Below are 10,420 nucleotides of genomic sequence, written 5' to 3'. Positions count from 1 at the left end.
CTTCCATTGGCTTTGGGATGTGATGCATTTGGAAAGAAGGCGGGGTTTTAGGTTTTTTTTGGTTGGTTTTTTTGGTTTTTTTTTTTTTTTGTTTGTTTTTGTTGTTTGTTTGTTTGTGTGTTTTTGACAAGATTAATTACGAGAATGAGCAGGTCCTACATCCTGTAGATTGCATGACTGTACAAATAGGATCCTGGTTGCTGAATACAAGGGCTCTGAATTACATCTGCCTCAAATGACTCCCAAATGGATTCTTTCACATGTTCTGCTATGTGTTACAGTTTCCTATCATTTTTTAATTGATTCATTATTTTCTGGTAAGCATAGAATCACATGCTAGTCATTAACTGTTTCATATGTTGAACTCATTATACATATGTTTAACTATTGTGTCTCCTGATCTGCCAATCCTCCTTTATGTAGTACCGCACATATCTTAAAGGCTTTCAGACTTTAAACTTCCTGCTCATTAGTTTTGTGTATGATTTTTCAGTTACTTTTTGCAGTTCCTCCTTATTTCAATTGTGTAACCACTGTAATTTAAGTTCTTGAGGCACAATTAGTATACAATGTATATACATTAGTATACTATAGATATAAATACATATATTTAATGTAGTATAAATACATATTTATATATTTTAGTATAGAATATATATACATTAGTATACAATATGTTTGAGAGGGTATAGAGTTTTGAAACATCCTATAACTTCTTTGAAACAACCAGCATAGTAATGTCATCACAAACTCTGTTCAGTTTAAGATGTAGACCACAGATGTTTTGCAATTACTAGCTCAGAAAATGTGACTCTGGCAAACAAAATATAGCTGGGAGAAGGCCAAGTTCCTGTAATCTTTCTGAGGAGGAAGTTCACAGGTCAGAAATGAGAAAATAAAGAAGGATGTGTCACTCTTAAAATCCCAACCTGCAGAATTTTAGAGTAAAGATTCTAAAGAATCCAGAGATGCAGTGGATTTTTAAATTCTATAGGAAGAAGATGGGCTTCTTTTGGTATGACTACTTTACACAACACACTCCAAGATTTACCAGAAACAGGTGGAATTGAGCACACTTATGTCCAAAACAAACAAACAAACAAAAAAAGGTTCTCCAGCGCTATTTCTACTATTATGTGTGAGATGACAGGGTACCGAATTTTATCCTTTGTACCTGTAGTCCCAACATAACACAGTTTCAGATTCTACTGTATGAATTGCCACCATCAGCATAGTGTAGAAAGATCTGTGGAATTCAGAACAGCCTCTTTTCATGCATTGTTCATTGCAGGAACTGCTGGCCTGGGGTGAAATAGCTGTACCCTCACAGGCTTTTATCTTCCAAGCCCCAAAAGAAGCAGCTAAAAGTCCTGTTGCATGTAGATAAAAAAATGGCAAGTAAAGAGGCTTGGAATAAGTTCTGGGTAAAAGCTGTCTCTCCTAGAAAAAGCTAGTGCTTACACAAAGTATTTTACTGCCAGGAAGTAATCCCAGTAGAAAAGGAGACAAAGGGTCTTGAGTAAGAGCTTGAACACCTGCCTGGGCTGTCCTAGCAGCTACTCTCTGCATGCTTCCTGTGTGAGCAAAGCCAGGCACAGAGTGACTTCTTTCCCACTTGGCTTGCTTGAAACTTTCAATTTCCTGAGCACAGATTCATCCTGCATTGTAAACCTTATGGCTGCAGCTGGGCAGACACACAAGCACTGCTGATGTACCAGTGTCTGCAAACCTGCATGAGGGGGCTCTGGGAGTGCCTGGCTGGGGTTGTTGCCCCTAACATGGGCTCCTTACCTGGTGTGCCATGCAAATTCACACACAGAGGAGAGGAATCAATATTTCTCTGTTCTAGTTTGTGCAAAGTAAGGAGCTAGGTAGTAACCCACAAAACACTAGCTCCCTAATCATCAACTTTTTACATTATTTATATGTTTTAGCAAACAAGAATATCAGGATTCGTTGGCTACAAGCTGCACAATTCTATCACTAATTAGTGTTGCATCTTCTTAGCTCAGTTTGGTCAGAGTATGGTGCTGGTAACACCAAGGGTTTAGGCTCAATCCCCATATGGGTCATTCACTTCAGAACTGGACCTCTTGATCCTTGTGGGTCCCTTCCAACTCTGGATGTTCTGTAATTCTAATGGTTAACTGATTCTCTCACTTATGTTAATTACTCCACATGTTCAGTCTCCTCCTCCTCTTGAGTCAGTGGGTTTCTAGACGTCGTGAGTCAGTTTTTTCGCTCTCCCCCTGCCAAAATCACCTTTCACCCAGCTGGCACTTTAGACTGATGCCCCCGTGTTTTCCTCCTTCTGGCCCTGTCTTGGGCGTTCTGCCAAGCATCCTTGTGGTCTGTAAATTCAGCATTCCATTGTGACTGATTTCAATACATATATAATCCTAAATTCCTTTATTTCCTATCCTTTCTCAACCGCTGCAGCTACTGAGGCATATTAAGCGTACAAACAGTGTTTATCGATAGATAGTTTATCACTTTGGAAACCCCTACGTCGGGGGGGGACCACTGCGCTTAACCGGGGGGAGGTTCTTGCCCAGGTCCCCAACGAGAGGCCAGCCCCTTGCTAACCACGTGCAGTGTTTTTCCTGGGAGAAAGCTCCCAGCCCCTTCGCCTGCAGCAGCCGCCCCTGGCTTCAGCCCGCCCCTGCAGTGCCTTATTGGATTCCCGGCCGAGGGGGTGTTGCCGCCGCGACAGCGATCGGCCGTGCGGGCGCGGATATGCCGGAGCCGCCGAGCGTTGTATAAGAAGGAGCTGCAGGGAGGGAAGAGAATTAAACAGGACCACGTTTCTCCTCTGTGAGCTGAAGAGGTCAGTGGCTATTATTTAACCCCGGCTAGCTGTAATTAGGATTCGGAAGCAGGGCTTTCGTTTCCTGTTCGTCGCCTCCCCGGGATTGCTCGTCAGCGGCGTTTCCCCCTCGCTTGTGGAGGACTGGGGGAGCCCTGCAGATCACGTTGTCCTGGCTGCTCCAAAGATACCCTCCACACCAAAGGGCACGGACCACCACCTGGGGAGGGCGTAGCAGAGAGAAAGGCAAAAAAGGGAAAAGCTCTTTGTTTGGAATAATCTCCAGGTTGCAGTGAAGCAGAGTGCTAGCCTGTAGGTGATAAGGAAATAGCCAAGTAGCATCTTCGAGTGGCCAGGGCACTCCGTGGTTAGAGTGTGAGAGGTCATGTAAAACCATTCCTACAAACTGGACTTCTTCTTAGAAGTGCTGAGCTTCCTTCCGATCCTGTGAAAATCCATGTTCACTGTAAATATTTGATGCTCCCTTCTGAAACATGAGACACCAAGCAGGCTGTACCTCAGTTTACCCATGTGTAGAGTGAAAATGAGAATATTTTCCTTTTGTAAAGGGACGTGGTGGGGCCTTATTTCAGACAGCTTTTGGTGGGAGAAAGGTGATTCTTATGTTCTCAGATATGGTACAGAATCCATGTATAAACCACATTAACACTTAATTCCTTTATGTTCTGTCACAGCTATCACTTATCTCTAGTTAAAAGAAAAAAAATGCATCTAGGCTCAATCTACACACAGTGAAAAGACAAGCTCAGCCATTATGTAACTCCTGGCATCCTGCTGAACTTTTGTGTTGGAGCTTGTTAAAAAACCCCAAACAACCAGTATTAATTAGGGCAACAGTTTAATGAACTGATATTGTGTGAAACCATTTTTTTCCAATTCTTTGCATTGACTTGCCAAGTTAATTTTTGTGGAATAAAGATAGTCTTTCAGCTGTTGGATCTATGGTTACAGATCTGAACACAGAATGACACTGTGCCAAGGATCAATAACATAGTGCGTGAACATCTTTCTGTCATTTGTGTCAATAAATGAGAAAATGGATACAAATGTGTTTCAATAATGTAAATCCAACTTGAAGTTTAATCTTCATAATATAAAAAGCAATGAGTTAATATTTTATTTTCAGCATATATAAGAAAGCCTTAGTTAGTCTTACTAAAAACTGTCACAAGCAGTGCATAGCACTTAGAGAAGAATTATGAATAATTACATTCTAATGAAATATTATCAATATAATAAGATTTGATAGTAAAATATTTGAAGATCTCTTCCTATTGCATCAGGAAACTTCCCTTATTCTGGAGTGCTGATTTTTCTGGATTCCTCTTATTGGGTTTACATCCTCACGGTCAAGAAACATTTTTTCAGATACAAATCTCTCCGTGTCTTCCAAGAGTGAGCTGCGTTACTGTTTGCAGAGTAAGAGCAGCAGTTGAATTCAGTGAAGCATGGTTTGTGTTCTTCTGAAAGGACTGGCAGTGGTTATTTTGTCGAGCTCAAAAGGAGACTCGATCTTTGTAGCTTTGAACTTCTTATTCTTTGTGTCCTCATTCTTTTCTCCAGTTGTGCTAACTGGATGTTCTACCACCCATTCCTCCCCCTGCAAACCCAACAAGACACAAAGACCACCACATTCACCTGTGAGCAACTTTATTTTAAATAAAGTCTAAGGGCAGACTTGGCTTTATTTTTTTTTTTTGTTGTTATGAAGAATATCTGCTGAATCCACAGACTTTGAAAACTAAGCTCAGCAAATGAGAACAGGACCACTTTGTTCTCTGCACGAAAAATTAACTGGCCTTGTCAAAACAGGTAAAGATAAATGGATAAATTAGCTGTCCAGTTCTCAAATTAAAATGGGATTAGCTATCCATCTTACACCATGGTGTCAGGACTTCATTAACATGAAGGTCTAGAACGCACACTGGCCTTTTTGCTTTTTAATGATGACTCTAAAGTCACCTGAGTTTCATCCATCTTGTAGAGGGAGTATTGTACTCTGTGTTGTGGAGATTAATTGTAGAAAGCTTCAGAGGATGTTTGCCATTGTTGCTACTGTGGTCCATTGAAGCTCTCTCTGCACTGCCATCCTTGGCGAAGTAAGCAGAGTCAGGCAACACGAAATTAAACACAGTTGGGAAGAAGTGGAGAAACTAACAGAGTTTGGATGGATGTGGTACTGGGAGAATAATGCCCTGAGGACTGAGTTCTGTGTGTTACACAGCAACATCAATATATGCAGAATATCAAGCTGTGGATACCTTTCACCTCAAATTTTCAGGCAACCTTAGATTTTTCTGAAACTTGCAGGTAGTACTCAGTGTGTTAAAAGAACTTACATTATGCTCAGTTCACCTTATTAAGTGAGGCATTAAAAAGGTTCCTTCACTGAGTGGGGAAGCAATGGGGCTTAGGAAAGAAAAACAGTCTAAAAGCCAAGGCATTCTTGCAGTTCAATCTTGTAGTAAAAAAAAAACAAAAAAAACAACAACCCAAATTAACAAAACCCCACTCTGGACATATCCATGCTGTGTTGTAACTTAGCAGAACAAAGGTTGCTGAGGAGCTGTCTCATGCCTCTGGAGCTGGTCTTGAACCTTGGCAAATATTCTCATGCCTGTAAAGCCAAAGTGTGGGACTTAATCTTAAAACTGTATAAAATAACTATAACTTTGACTTATTTTCTCTCTACTCTCTAAGCAAAAGGAGCTTTGGCTGCTTGTCTAACTGAACTTAAGTGTTTCTTAGACTGTTTGCAACTCAGACAGACATCTACTCTCCTAATTAGAAAACATTGCAGAAAACCCATCTGACTAGGAAAGATAATGAAATGCATTTGCTAATCCTGTTCCTCCAGATGAGTACAGCCCACCACTTTAACAACATGAGTTGAACAAGTAGCATGAAATAAGTGGGGTTTTTTTCCCTCAGCATAGCTTTATTAACCAGTTAAACGGAGCCTGTTCATGGCAGCTAGTGTTGCTGTTATAGTAACTAACCTAAATGCTAAATTAAAGGCTGCACAACACTGGCTAATAAAATAAGAAGTTCTCAAGGCTCAAGTAATTTTACTGCATTTATTAGCTTTGCCTCTCAGTGAAATGTGTAGGTACAAAGGCATCTTTATCATCTAGTCATTACCTCTGTTCTGTGAATGAGAGGAAAGAAAAGCTGCCAGAAAGAACATGGATTATTGAATAGTCCCCAAATAACAGAAAGGAAGAAGTAGTACAGGATGTGAGGGGTAAATTGAGATCACAGTCATTCTAGTTAAAACATCATGGATGTTTCTTTGCTATGCTAGAAGTGATAAAACTTTGTGACCCTTTCTGTTGCAAGGGGAAGCAGCCCTTAGTCGTTATTTACTGTCTTTTGCAGGCTCTGACATGGATTAGCAACAGACTGGTTAGTCTGTTATTTGGTGATGAACATAGAGATCTCAGTGGCTTGCTCGTACTTGTCTTTGGAATAATTAGCTGATTTTTCTCAGACACAGCACAATTGTGTGCAGCTGAAGTGGGATCAACATGTTGGTAGAGATCTCTCTGTGCTTAGTGTTTGGTCTTGGTGACAGAAGATACAAATGTATGAAGAACTGAGGTGGGGTGGTGGTTTGTTTATTTGTTTTGGTTTTGTTGTCGCCATTAAACAGATTTATAACATTTGAATGGAGATGGAAAATTAATTCCTGGCTTTTGTCTTCCTCTAAAGCTTTGATTCTTTAGTGGCAAAAATCTGTGAAGAACTCAGATACTCAGATAATTGGAACATGGATAAAGAGGAATTCTATACTATTGATAATTCACTGTTAAGTGATGAGGCTATAAACCAGAGCGGTACACTTCTGGCATTGGTGGTCATCATGGGCTTTGTCTACTTTCATTCTTGTTCAGTGTAAGACGGAGGTAGGCCTGTTTTTAGCAAGTATGGAGGACTTGGATTTGCAGTCCTGGAGTGCAGTATCTGTTAAAAACAGTCCTAAGGTGTCTGAGATGTCTCAGGTGGGTCATCCAGAAGTCAGGACAACCAATCCCAGCAGTTATTTTAAAAGTTTGCCCGAGGAAATGTGTTTTTCATTTGGAATTTTTTCTTTAAAGTCTATTTTACATTTACTTACTTGCTTAGAGATGTGAAATAGCTATCCATGCATTTAGCCCAATATTTGCAAATTAAGATGTACTGCCTGTTCTTACATGCCTGGCATCTGAAATGAGACCTTAAGGCTGAGGGCTCTTGAATAAATATTTTCAAAATAAATAGGTCATTTGCCTGACTTTCCTTACTGTTTAAAAATAATAGTATTCTGCCATGTGTTTCCAACGTAGTCCTTCTTGGAATAGCCTGACCTAGTAATATTCACAATATAGATACAATGAAGACATAGCAAAAGAACCACAAAAATAGCCATGTTATATGGTAATATAAACAGGGCTTAAAGTGGCTGATCCTTTGTTTTAGGGTAGATAAGAGCTTCCTTTCTCCTTTTGCCCTGCAAGCAGGGAATGTGGCCATGTAATTCTCTGGCTGTGCCGAACCCAGTTTTTCTGATCAGTCTTCATCAGAAAGGATACTGCTTTTGAGAACACAGCCTTAATTCAATGGTATCTTTGAAGAATGCTGAATTTTGCACCAGGGAGATGCATAAGGCACCTTTTTTTTTTTTTTTTTTTGGTGTGTGTTCATGTATTCAGGCAGAGAGAGCACCTTTCAGAAGCACCTGCTGCTGGTCTGCTGCATGTTACCCACCCCTGTTGCTTGGGATAGCCAGACCTTCCCACCATCAAATGGCCTTTTTTTTTTTTTTTTTTGGTGTGTGTTCATGTATTCAGGCAGAGAGAGCACCTTTCAGAAGCACCTGCTGCTGGTCTGCTGCATGTTACCCACCCCTGTTGCTTGGGATAGCCAGACCTTCCCACCATCAAATGGCCTGTAATATCAAAAACAAAATTTTCCTGTCTTTAAGCACAGGAGGGAAAGTCCTCCTATCCTAGGTGCTCTTAAGTTATCAACTCCTAAGTAAGCATGAAGGTGTGAAAAACCCAGGAGTTCAAGTTTCTTTTGGTTAAATGACTACTAAATGAGATGTCAACTCTTCATCTGTTGCCCATGGGATGTCATACAGCCATACTGACAGATGGCCTTTTTCATCAAGAGAATCATGATGAGCAGGAAGAGCTGATCCAGTTGCCAAGTCACTCTCCATCATATTTGAAAAGTCATGGCAATCAGGTGAAGCCCCAGTGACTGGAAAAAGGGAAACATCACACTTATAGCAGAGGAGGGGGGCGGGTTGGACTAGATGGTCTTTAAAGGTTCCTTTCAACCCAAACCATTCTGTTGTTTTAAGAAAAAGAAGTGCAAAATACATTCCTTTACTGCATGCTCATTATTATTATTTTTAATATCCAGCTCCTACATGATCTCATTTTTGCTTATAGCCTATCTGGAATAAACTTTCCTATTCCAGACTGCAGAACAAATCCATCAGGAGGAAAAGCCATCCAGTCTTATAGCAAGTGTAGTCAAATGGCTTGTGATCTCTAAGTTTGTGATCTCAAGCTGTTGTTTGGCCACAGTATTACATTCTTTGTCCAACTCTGATTCTAAACAAAACCAGAGGATCTGATGACGGATTGTTGCAGACAGTTGTCATTCACATTTTCTGAGCTGCTGAGGTTCCGCTTCTGCTGTTATGTACTCAAGTCTGACCATGGGAGGGAAGAACAGAGATTTAGTATCTAAGATGGTGTAAGAGACGGTCCCAAGTTTCCCTCATTTGCCTCACAACCGTCGCAAGAACAGAGACTGAGACCCTACAGACCCCAAGGGACTTTGTACAGGGATTCTGGCCTGGTTGAGGTGGATGCTGGCTAAGAGATTGTTTGCAGGGGTGCTTGCTGTACTGCCACGGTACACTGCTGCTGAACAAGAACTTGTAAGGAGTGGCCTGTTCTGTACGTTACACCTGCTTCCCAGACCAACAGGGAATCTTACCACAATGGCCTGTGAATCTCCCCACCTCCTGGCCAAGTGCCCCTCGCTTTGAAACAGACTATAAAAGTGACTTTTCTAAGTTACTTTCTTTGAGAGAGATCTCCCCACAGAAGAAGACAACACTGGCGACTCCATCTCATCTGTTGGTAGCTATAACCCCCCCTTTTTCTCTCTTTACTTTGCCTCTTTATCCCTCTCTCTCTCTCTCTCTCTCTTTCTCTCCCTCTCATCCATCATATAACCCGTGCTGTTGGCACTAAAATAAAGATGCATTATTGCTGTTGTGGTTTAAACTGAAATCCCTTTGTGTCCTTTTTGCACTCTGAGATCAAGTGAACCTCTCACGACTCCCTCTTGTGTTAGCGGATTGTGACAGATGGGCATCTATAAAACAGTGACAACTTACAGGTGCCCACCAGTAATGTTTGTGTTTATCATATTAATGTAAGGTGCCTTGTGTTTTCCATTTCTAATGATAAATTAATTTTATGTTTAGAACTGGTTTTGTGGAGGGGCCACAGTCATGCGTGAGATGTGGATGGCTTGAATAATACTAACCTTACAGTCTTCTTTCCCAGAACCTCAAAATGCTCTCTTGAGTTTAGTTAGCAGAAGGTAAGGAGAGAAGAAGGGATTTAGACAGACATTTTAAAAAGGAGCAAGGCTGAATAAAGTAATGAACAGGGTTGCTGTGACATTTTAGAATTGCATTTATGTTACTATTGGTGGCACAGGATGGTGGTAGCTCAGTAAAAACACTCTCTTCAGAACTCAGTGCCCTCTTTGCCTGTTTAAAGGAATGGTGCAGTTAAGGACATGAACTTGAGATGGGGACAAAGCTCTTCTCTTACAAGAGTAACTGTTAAATCATTTCACCAAAATATTGCAGAAAAAAATGAGATGGGTACAATCCAGTAAAATCAGGGAAAAGGAGAGAAATGCTTGCATTATGTTTCAAATGGAAGTATTCATTTCTGGAAATCTTCTACTTCCATGACCAGGTAATTTTCTGCCTCTTTTAAAAGACATACTTCCCTCTTCCAGTGCCCAGATTATTGTCTGCTCCTGAACCTTCTCAGTAGCTGTTTTACTTATTTCAAAATTAGGTGCTTGTGCAGACCCTGCCTGTGACAGGATATTATCCATTTGTTCAGCTACAGTTATAAATTAAGTAGTAGTCCACACTGATTTGGCAGAGGAAAGAAGGGTGATACTGGGTTCTCTTATCCCAGTCACGTGGCCATGCTGGTTCTGAGTAAGTTGTGCATTTAAAATACTCTTCTGAACAGGCAGTCAGCTTCACTAAAACCTTCAAGCTCACATCTTTCAAGGCAGACCGTAAGGAAATTTGTGAGTCACTCAGGAGTGGGGTGGAGCTTTCTTCATTGTTGAGTGGCTGATTATAAGAGGCCTCTATAGGATAGGAGGACTCTGGGCTGGATTAGGAACTGGCTGGATGGCCAGACCCAGAGAGTGGTGGTGAACAGTGCTGCATCCAGCTGGGGGCCAGTCACCAGTGGTGTCCCTCAGGGCTCTGTGCTGGGGCCAGTTCTGTTCAATATCTTTATTGATGACATGGATGAAGGTATTGAGTCTTTC

The 10,420-nt window shown here is 41.1% G+C and overlaps 1 protein-coding gene across 3 annotated transcripts in view; it reads left to right on the top strand.

The window, feature by feature from the left end:
- The first annotated feature begins 2,632 nt into the window (after positions 1-2,632).
- BLVRA (biliverdin reductase A) overlaps positions 2,633-10,420 on the top strand; it is a 32,158-nt gene continuing 24,370 nt past the window's right edge. For 2 of the 3 annotated variants that reach the window (XM_015618516.3, XM_015618515.3), the window contains exon 1: positions 2,633-2,827. The gene's annotated coding sequence lies outside the window, so the exon portion shown is untranslated. The remainder of the gene's footprint in view (positions 2,828-10,420) is intronic. The other variant, XM_015618513.3, reaches the window with a different exon arrangement.

Source organism: Parus major, chromosome 2 (genome assembly GCF_001522545.3).
Source record: "Parus major isolate Abel chromosome 2, Parus_major1.1, whole genome shotgun sequence".
Taxonomy (NCBI): Eukaryota; Metazoa; Chordata; class Aves; order Passeriformes; family Paridae; genus Parus; species Parus major.
The sequence above is the reverse complement of the archived record's forward strand: the minus strand, read 5'-3'. Positions and strand labels throughout refer to the sequence as shown.